The sequence below is a fragment of the Molossus molossus genome, unplaced genomic scaffold, assembly GCF_014108415.1.
Source record: "Molossus molossus isolate mMolMol1 unplaced genomic scaffold, mMolMol1.p scaffold_m16_p_17, whole genome shotgun sequence".
In the NCBI taxonomy this organism is placed as follows: Eukaryota; Metazoa; Chordata; class Mammalia; order Chiroptera; family Molossidae; genus Molossus; species Molossus molossus.
This window is the reverse complement of record NW_023425352.1, coordinates 43175959-43184920: the sequence shown is the minus strand read 5'-3', so window position 1 is coordinate 43184920 and position 8962 is coordinate 43175959. Positions and strand designations below refer to the sequence as shown.

Sequence of the window (8962 nt, the reverse complement as noted above, 5' to 3'; positions counted from 1 at the left end):
CCCCTCCCAGGGGCTTGGGAGAAAGGCCGGGGTCTCCCATGCTCTGCGCACGTTGGTCCCGGGCAATGCGCCTCCGAGCCCGGGCCCCCGTCTGCGTAAAGCTAGGCACCTTTGCCACCAGCGCCCCAGAGCACAGACACACCAGGCCCCGGTTTCATGAATGAAATCCAATCGTGTGGATATAAATAGCCGGGAAGGCTGCTAACGTCACAGTGCGAGCGGCTGCCGCCACCCCGGCGGAGCTCGGTGCCGGGAGCTCTATTCCTCGGAGCTGGCCCGCCTGGGAGCGGGGTGGGGGCAGGAGGAGAGGGGGAGGGCTGGGGGGTGGAAAGGGGCGAACCCCTCTGTCCCCGGACAGGAAAGAGCGGCCGCGGCGCTGGGCGAGCCCGCCAGGCGAGGCAGTGCCATGCTGCCTTTGTGCAAAGTTGGGCGGCGAGCGGCACGCCGCGCGCAGGGGCCCCGCACACCCGCGACCGCGCGCAGTCGTGGCTGCTGCTGAGTGGCGGGGGGGCCCCCGCTCCCCCCAGCCCTTGAAGGCGGAGAGAGCTCGCGTCTCGCTCGGCTTCAGGGTAGGTTCTGTGTCGTGAGTGCGCTATGGTATGAAACTTCTCGCAGCAGCCGCCGCGGAGCCCCCACCGACCCGGCCCCAGCGGGTGGCATGTGGGGGCCCCCGGGGCCGCGCCACGCGGCAGGCAGCGTCCCAAGAGAGAGTTGTGGGACCGAGCTGCCCTAGGAGCCGCCCTTGCCTCTCCGCGAGGCCGGGAATCCTCACATCAGAGGCAAACAGAAGAGATTTCTAGGAGCGCCCGCACAGCCGCACCCCTAACTTGGAGCTGAGAAAATGAACAACAGGCACCCTTAGAAGGCTGGCTGCGCCAGGGGGGGTGGTGCCGCGCCGACGAGAGGGCTCTTTTCCTTGGAAGGACAGTGGCGGGAGCCGGAGGTCCCGAAGGGGGGAATACGCTCACCCCTTTGGTGCTTGCACCCCCGTGAGAGTTGACTGGTCAGCCCACAGTTTGGCGCTCCCCACCCCCAACCCCATGTCTATGGAGTCTGTTGTGAGTTGCTGTGACAACAGTAGGAGCTGCCTTGAGGGGCTTGCTAAACCTCTTACCTTGTCTCCCTGTGTTCAGCTTTTGGGGAGAACAATGGGGTGGGGGTGGGGAGGAGTATGCAAACAAGGGAAGCCAACCTCCTCTCCAAAAAACGAGAAGTGAGAGGAAGGCACAGCTATGTAAAAATATACCATTAGAACCTACTGTTGATTCTATCCTCAGCAGTATCAAACATCTCAACCGAGGAGCAATGTCAATATTTAGACTTGGACAAGCCAGAAAGTTAGAAGGGAGCGCCAAGCACAGGGTTTTGACTTGGCTTTGCACGTCAGCACACAAGCTGTGCCTTTCGAGCTGACTGTACACATTTGCTGGGGGGAAAAAAATGCATGAAGGTTGATACATACACAAAGGCACCCAGACCTTCCTAGGAAGATCTCGGAAGACCACAAGAGTCGTCTTGGCTTTGAACTTCTCCCAACCTGCGCTGTTCACTCAGCTCTGTTGAACTCCAGCCAGATGCTCAAGTTAAGGTTTCTTTAGTTTGGGGCTCTCCCACCCCAAAACGCACTGTGTTGCGTATTCTACACTGAACTGTGTATCCTCTCTAAACTGCAAAAATACTGTTATCAGTAGTTTCCATCTCTGTATACCTTCTCTCACTATCAGCAGATATAAATAGCCAATAATATGTGTTTGTTTGATCTCAGGTAAACTCTAGACTTTTGCAAACATACACTAAACACTCTTTAGAAATTTGGAATTATATTTAGTTTCCAATAACTTCGTAGATACCTAAGAGAGTCTCTGTTTGCTAAAAAATAAACACAAGTGTTTTTCAGTGGGAATAACGTCTGCACACTACTATTCTGCCGGTGGAGTGAGCAGTAAATTAGTACACGAAACAAGGTTTCCTCTGAGATGCCTGAATCATATTTGGACATATTAGTGGGAAAGGAGTTTAACCAGTCCAATCCAATGTGGAAGACCAAAAACTAATTAGGAAGAAGTAAAATCACAGTTGATATTCTTCTAAACTTGCCATTGATTGTTATTTTCCAAAATGTTGAAGGTAGTGTAAATTGAAGTACAAAAGTCTGTGTGTGATCAAGAGGTGGAAATAGAAACACAGATAGTTTGATGTCATTGGCTTAATAACAACTTATTGACTATTCAACTATACTTTAAAAGGGAAAAAAATAGAATCATTTGGACTTTTGCTTATGATAATATCTAAAAATGTTACTTTGGAGGAATATCATGTCTCTTCTGTGACTTCTGTATTGTAAAATGCCTGTAAGATTTTCCTTGTTCCTATCCTTGGGTTTGTGGCCAAATGCTTTTTTTGTACCATTCCCAAATGTTCAGAAATATATTTTCACAAATGCTACAAAATGCTAACCCAGCTATTTCAGGATGTATTTGACCCAAAGAAATGCTACTTTAACACTGGCACCTAGCAAAATTGAAGCAGATTCTGCCCCTTGGCGGGGGTAAGGGGTGGGTATATTGATCATTTCAGTGACTCCTCATGTGCTCCTAGAAAGCAGTAGGATTTATAAACTATTTCTCTCTTTCGTGTAGGTAAGTCCAGCTGTGAGCAGAGTGTTCTGTTCTTCACTTCCAGTGAGCCAGGTTAGTGCCTTTGTACAAACCATGACCACAGATTACATCCTGTGTGATTCTGAGCATGCATCTTAGAGCAGGTTTCTTGGTGAATTTATCTTACAACAATTTGTCTTTGTCATATTTTAATGGAATCATTTATGAACATCATAAGTTCAGTGATTATTAGAATTATTCTATTTGCTCTGTGAGTAAAATGGCACTAAAATGGACCTTGAATCAGTTTGTCCTTTATGAGATTTGGGGGGCGGGGTGGGGGAAATGGGATAAAAGTGATGCATGGAGATCTGGGTGCTTGATAATTAAAGTTTTACTTCTATACTAATCTTAGTACTCTAGAGCTCGAAGAAACTTGATATAATAGTAGTTGACATTTTTGAGCATGAACCAAAGTTCAGGTAATGTGCTGCATTCTTTTTCTTTTTCTTTTTTTAAATACTTTTATAGATTTGAGAGGCAGTGGAGGCGAAAACACATCGATGTGAGAGAGAAACATCAATGGGTTGTTTTCCATGCATACCCCTACCAGGATCCAAACCCACAACCCGGGCATGTGCCCTGATCAGGAATCAAACCAGTGACATTTTGGTGCATGGTACAATGCTCAACCAACTGAGCCGCACTGGCCATGGCTATGCTGCATTCTTCACATTTATGTTCTCATTCTGCATCTAACATACTCCCTGTGATGTGAAATTACTCTCTTGATCCCCAAACAACAGGTGAAGAATTGGAAGTTCAGAGAGATTAGTTGTGGTGAATGGAAGAAATAGGGTTGTTGTTTTTTTAAAGTTCTATCTTACTCTAAAAACTAAACTCTAGTTGAAAAATTCTGCTTCAGTAGGGAAACTGGGGCCAAAAAAGTTAAGTGACTTGCCCAATATAACTTGATAATTACAGCTCATATCATACAGCTGTTATAAAAAATATAAATTTCACTTTTTAAAGTAGAACAATGAAATAATAAGTATTCATATCTACTTTCTGGCATGGGACTGTCAAAGATTTAAGTAAGTTTTTGTCATGAGATCTCTGGTCCTAAGGAACCTACAGATTTAAAAGGTAAGATTGTAAACATTCACATATGAAAAATTAGAGGCGAAATCAAGATCATACACACCAAAAGGCTGAATGGGAGGTCACTTGTATATTTACGAGAAGTTCAGCATTTTCCACTCTGTGGGATTACTTTGTCATTGTGGGGTGGGAAATATTCCAATACATGTTTTGTCTGGATAGATGATAAATGGGTGAGAGTTTACGCAAAGACAGAAAGTAGAATTTCAACCAAACTAGAAGAAATTTTGGATTTTGCAGTCATTTAGAACCACTAAATTACAGTATCTCAAACTCAAAGGTGTTATTGCTTCAAAAGCATTGTACAAAATTATGAGCTGTTTGAGTCTGCATAGCATCTTTGAGAAAGCATTACAGTTTGGCATATTGCTTCAACGTACTGTAATCCTTCTGAAATTTCAATTTGTCTGAAATATGCCATGTAATGGATTTGGATACATAATAGATAAATCCAAACCAAAGTCCTGAAAATAGCCAACATTTATAGATTAAGTAAGACATTTTCAGTTTTTGCCTGGGTTGATAGCCTTCTTTTCCCTCTTCCCTACTTTTTGTAGAATAATTTGTAACCACTGTTAATCCTTCTTAGGGGGTATTATATAAAAGGGTAACTTAAAAAAAAAAAGAAATGGAAACAAATCACTAAAGAAAACCTTAATATATCATCTTTTTTTAATGTACTGATACTATCAACTCAAGCTAATAGCCCTAAAAGCTTAATTCGTTAAGATATACTGTTAAGCACTGGCCAGTCTGGCTCAGCAGTTAGAGTATTGGCCCACAGGCCAAGGAGTACTGGGTTCGGTTCCCACTAAAGGTATGTACCTCAGTTGCAGTTTGTCCCTGACACCAAGGGTCGTGTGGGTGGCAGCCACTTGATGTGTCTCTCTCACACTGATGTTTCTCTCTCTCTCTTCCTCCCTCTATCCCTCCCACTCTATAAAAAAAAATAAAATAAATAAAAAATATATACCTTTAAGCATTTAACCACAACAGCTTTGTCCTGTAAAATTGTTATAGTATATCATTACAAAATAGATCATAAAAGCACTATTATACTTATACTGGTAAAATCCCATTACAGGTTGAGACCTCAGCATCAGCTGATATTTGGTCATAAATATATCAATATAGCAACTAAAAACCTATAATTGCTTAAAGAGTAAAATTATACTCTGAATTGCATAGTGTTAGCACCAAAAGAGATCCTAGAATCTGTGTGATGTCTCGAATGATAATTTAATTAGCGGTTATTTCTTTGCTTTTTTGTTGTTGTTGTTCAGAATGCTTTCATTAATATGCTTGGCTTATCTCAAAACATGGCTGGAAACATTTGAAATTTTACTATGTTTTTTGCTCAGGAAATTTACCTATATAAAACAAAGAAAAAAATGTTTAATCTTTCTGTTGGTCTTCGTTTTAGAAAATAGGCAGTTCAATTTCATTATCTGAAGGCCTCGCTTGGGCTTTATGTAATGGGGCTAGTTCAAAGAGGTCAGGTGATTTGAATCTGGTTCTTGTGTTCATCTTTTTTTTTTCTCCACCCAAGCTTTGACCAACGTCACAGAGCCGAAACAAAACTTGCAGAAAGGAGAAAAAATAAGTCACAAAAAGTAGAAAGGGGCGGGAAGTGGCAGTGCGTGCGTGGGGGAGGAGAAGGGAAGGCTCGGACGGGGAGGCCAAGAGGCAGTCCCTCGAAGGGATGGGGTGTGTGTGGATTGGTTATTTATGTCAGCATCAGAACTATTTTGTTTCTTTATCATATAAACAAAGTAAGTCACCTCCTCCTCTTCCTAGAACCTTTTGTTCCTGGGCATATAGGGCAGACATTGGGCAATGGGCAATAAGACACAAATGAAATGTGGGTATGACAGTACTCTTTCCAAATGTCCAAGCACACTCTGGTCTTCAAATACTTTGATAAGGTTTTATCTACTAGGAGGTGAATTAGAAAGTTAAAAAAAAAAAGAAAGAGTTGCCAATAACTCCAGAAGGTACATTGCATTCCTCCATTCTGCACCTGAGTTTATTTATTGCACAGACGTGGTTCACAACAAGTTCCCAGTGCTAATGAAGTTACCATCTCAGGTTCCGTCCCACGGGAGACATTGCCTTTGAATTGTTACCCAATCAGAGTTCCAATCCCTAATGACCAACCAGATAACAATAACCAGCACTTATTATGCTCCTACTAGATGCCAAACATTTTACTACATTACAGCTAATGTTCATTATCTATTTGAATTTACAGAAGTCAAAAACGGAACTCAGATATGTTAAGTCAAAGAGCTCATAGGAGGTAGAGCTTGAATTTGCACCCAGATCTAAGAACGTGAATATATATTTGTCTTAAAGAAAGGCGCAGAAATAAAAATAACACTTTAAACCATGTTATTCCAGCTAACTCTTACAGATGGTAGAGTATAGGAGTTAAATATTTATTGTTATGGGGTTTTTTTATTTTATTTTAATGTAACTTGAATCACAGAGAGGGCTTGTCTCAACATTTTTGTGAATTCTTCAGGTCATTTCTAATAAATTTTAAACAGCTGAGTCATGGAGGGTTGAATCATGGATCCAGAAGAGTTCTTAAGGATACTTAACCCAACTTCATGTAGGTGAAAAAAACCGTCACCTAGAGAAGTGGTATAATTTACTCACTCTCATAGTTAATAAGTGACACATCTGGAATGGAACCCAGGTTTCCAAGTCCCAGACCAGGTCTCAATTCTATTACATAACACTGGCAGAAAAATGCCAAGTCTTCTAAACCCTCCAAATTAGCCAAAATTACAACTGTCGGTATGAAATACATTTGAAACTTACGCTACATCCAGAAATGGGTAATAAGAGGATCCAGCAGTGTAAAGGTATGTTGAGTATTAAGAGAACCCTCACTTATCTTCATTGACACCGATATGGAAAATTCTTTCCTCTTATTCAGAGCATAGTAGCCCCATACTCGGATTCCTGCCAAGCTCTTTGTTGAGCAATCTATTTTAATCAAGTAAGGACCTATTTAATTTTGTCTGTGGACTGCCAGATTTTTATTCACTACATGCATGGCTGAAATAATTCTTGGACCTCATTTTGCTAATCTGTAAAATGGGGATGGTGTCACCTCCCTCAGAGGATTATGATGATTTTATGAAATCATACTGATCACCCCCTCCCCCCACCCGGCATTGTTGTCTATGTCCATTGATTACACATACATACATATAAGTTCTTTGGTTTGTCTCCTCCATCCGCCCTGCCTCCCTCCTCTGAGGTTTCTCAATCTGAACCCTACTCCTTTCTATGTCTCTGGGCCTATTTTGTTCATTATATTCCACAAATTAGTGAGATCATATGTTATTTGTCTTTCTCTGATTGGCATATTTTGCTTAGCATAATGCTCTCCAGGTTTCTCTATGTCATCTCAAAGAATAAGCGATCTCTCCTTTTTACAGCTGCATAGTGTTCCATTGTGCATATGTACCGCACTTTTTTTATCCACTCATCTATTGATAAACACTTGGGCTGTTTCCAGATCTTAGTAATTATAGATAGTGCTGCTATGAACATTGGAAGAGGGTATCTGGGAGGTGGGGGTGCTGGGAGAAACATCTCTAACAAACATAAATTAATAAACATTGAGGAAAAATGAAATCACAGAAGTCAAGCACATAGTAGGTGCTCAATAAGAGTTAGTTCTCTCCTTAGCCTTCCTCAGTTATTCTGAAGGAAAATGTTATAACACATTAGGGCAGGCATATCATTTAACTCCTAAATGTACTGGAGTCATTTGAGTTCTGATAATGCAAGGGATGGTTATAGTAACCTTTTTTCTTGGGTAAAAACAGGCAGGATGGTCTTTCTGGGTACCAGTGTCCCAGTCGCAATTACATTTGATTTGTTTTCTTCCCATTCTAGGGTTGCCAAAGTTTACTTGAATTATTTTACTGTTTCAGTTTCTGCTGCAACTAATACCAAGCTCCTCCTGGAGATTTGTGGCTCTCATTTCCTTCCAGACACTGTTTAAGTATCTAACGTGTTTTCCACATAGACCTTTGCATCTCAAAGCAACTATAATATTTTCAACCAAATAACTAAGAAATATTTCCAGAGAATATTATTGCCAGTAGAACATTTTTGCTTTCAATTTTAAAATATGGGACACTTTCCTGCCATCATTTCAATTAACTCAAGCACCAAGTGTTTTCTGTGTGCCGGCCCCGTCTCTTCCTTCTGTCCTGTGTTGCCGGCTGATATATTGATAGGGAAAGCATGAGCACTACAATTTCCCCCCTCACCCTCAGCCCTTGATAACCACCCTGGTCTAAATTACATCTCTGGAAAGTGTTTCATCACACTCCTCTCCCCAGCTGCCACACTTTGTCATGTGGCACTAGCTACCCTGCTTTGAATTTTCAGAACCAAGTCTACAGCAACTTGTCCTATTCATCACGTATGTGGAGGAAAGCTACTGTTGTGATTTTTTTTCTTTCTTGTACTACTTTTTTTCCTTTTAAAATTAATGATCCAAGTGACCCGGAGTCCCCTTTATTTTCCTAGTGGCACAGTTTCCTTTTCAGTATTTGACAAATGTATATTGCAAGATGCAGGTCCTTTTCTTTAGGTTTAGAGGGAGCCATTATGTTTTTCTCTAGTGCTGGGAAGCGGTTAAACCAGTTGTAGATGCTTAAAGATCACTAACTAACTGCTGGATTGTCCCTAACCTGATTACTAATCTCAAATTGGTTATATAAATTACAGTTCAGACCAAGGAGTTTATTTTTACAAGAGTGCTTCTCAGACTTTACTGTGCATACAAATCCCCTGGGCACCTTGATAAAAATGCAGATTCTGATTTCAGGAGTTCTGGGGTGAAACCCAAGGTTATGCATTTCTCACAAGCTTCCCATTGATGTGTGAGAAACCACGTTTTGAGTAGTGAGGTTCTAAAGTATAGTCATTACCATATCTTTTGCTAAAACCATGCCTTATAGGCCCTAAGACTCTCACCTTATTTTGTTTGCTTGTTTCTTAAATCATAATTCAGAGTCATGGAATCTTAAACATGGGAGGAATGTAGACAGAGGTACGCTGGTAAATCAACCAGCTCCCTGGGGGAAAAAATGTATTTATGTGCATACATAAGTTGATTATAAATTTAACCTGACATAAAGAATTGTGCAACATACAATTTACAAATAATAATA

General features: G+C 41.4%; 1 protein-coding gene across 1 annotated transcript in view; it reads left to right on the top strand.

Annotated features, from left to right (window-relative positions):
- The first annotated feature begins 354 nt into the window (after positions 1 to 354).
- The window catches only part of RHOBTB1 (Rho related BTB domain containing 1), a 62379-nt gene continuing 53771 nt past the window's right edge, over positions 355 to 8962 (top strand). The window contains exons 1-2 of the mRNA XM_036265503.1: positions 355 to 569; positions 2640 to 2690. The gene's annotated coding sequence lies outside the window, so the exon portion shown is untranslated. The remainder of the gene's footprint in view (positions 570 to 2639; positions 2691 to 8962) is intronic.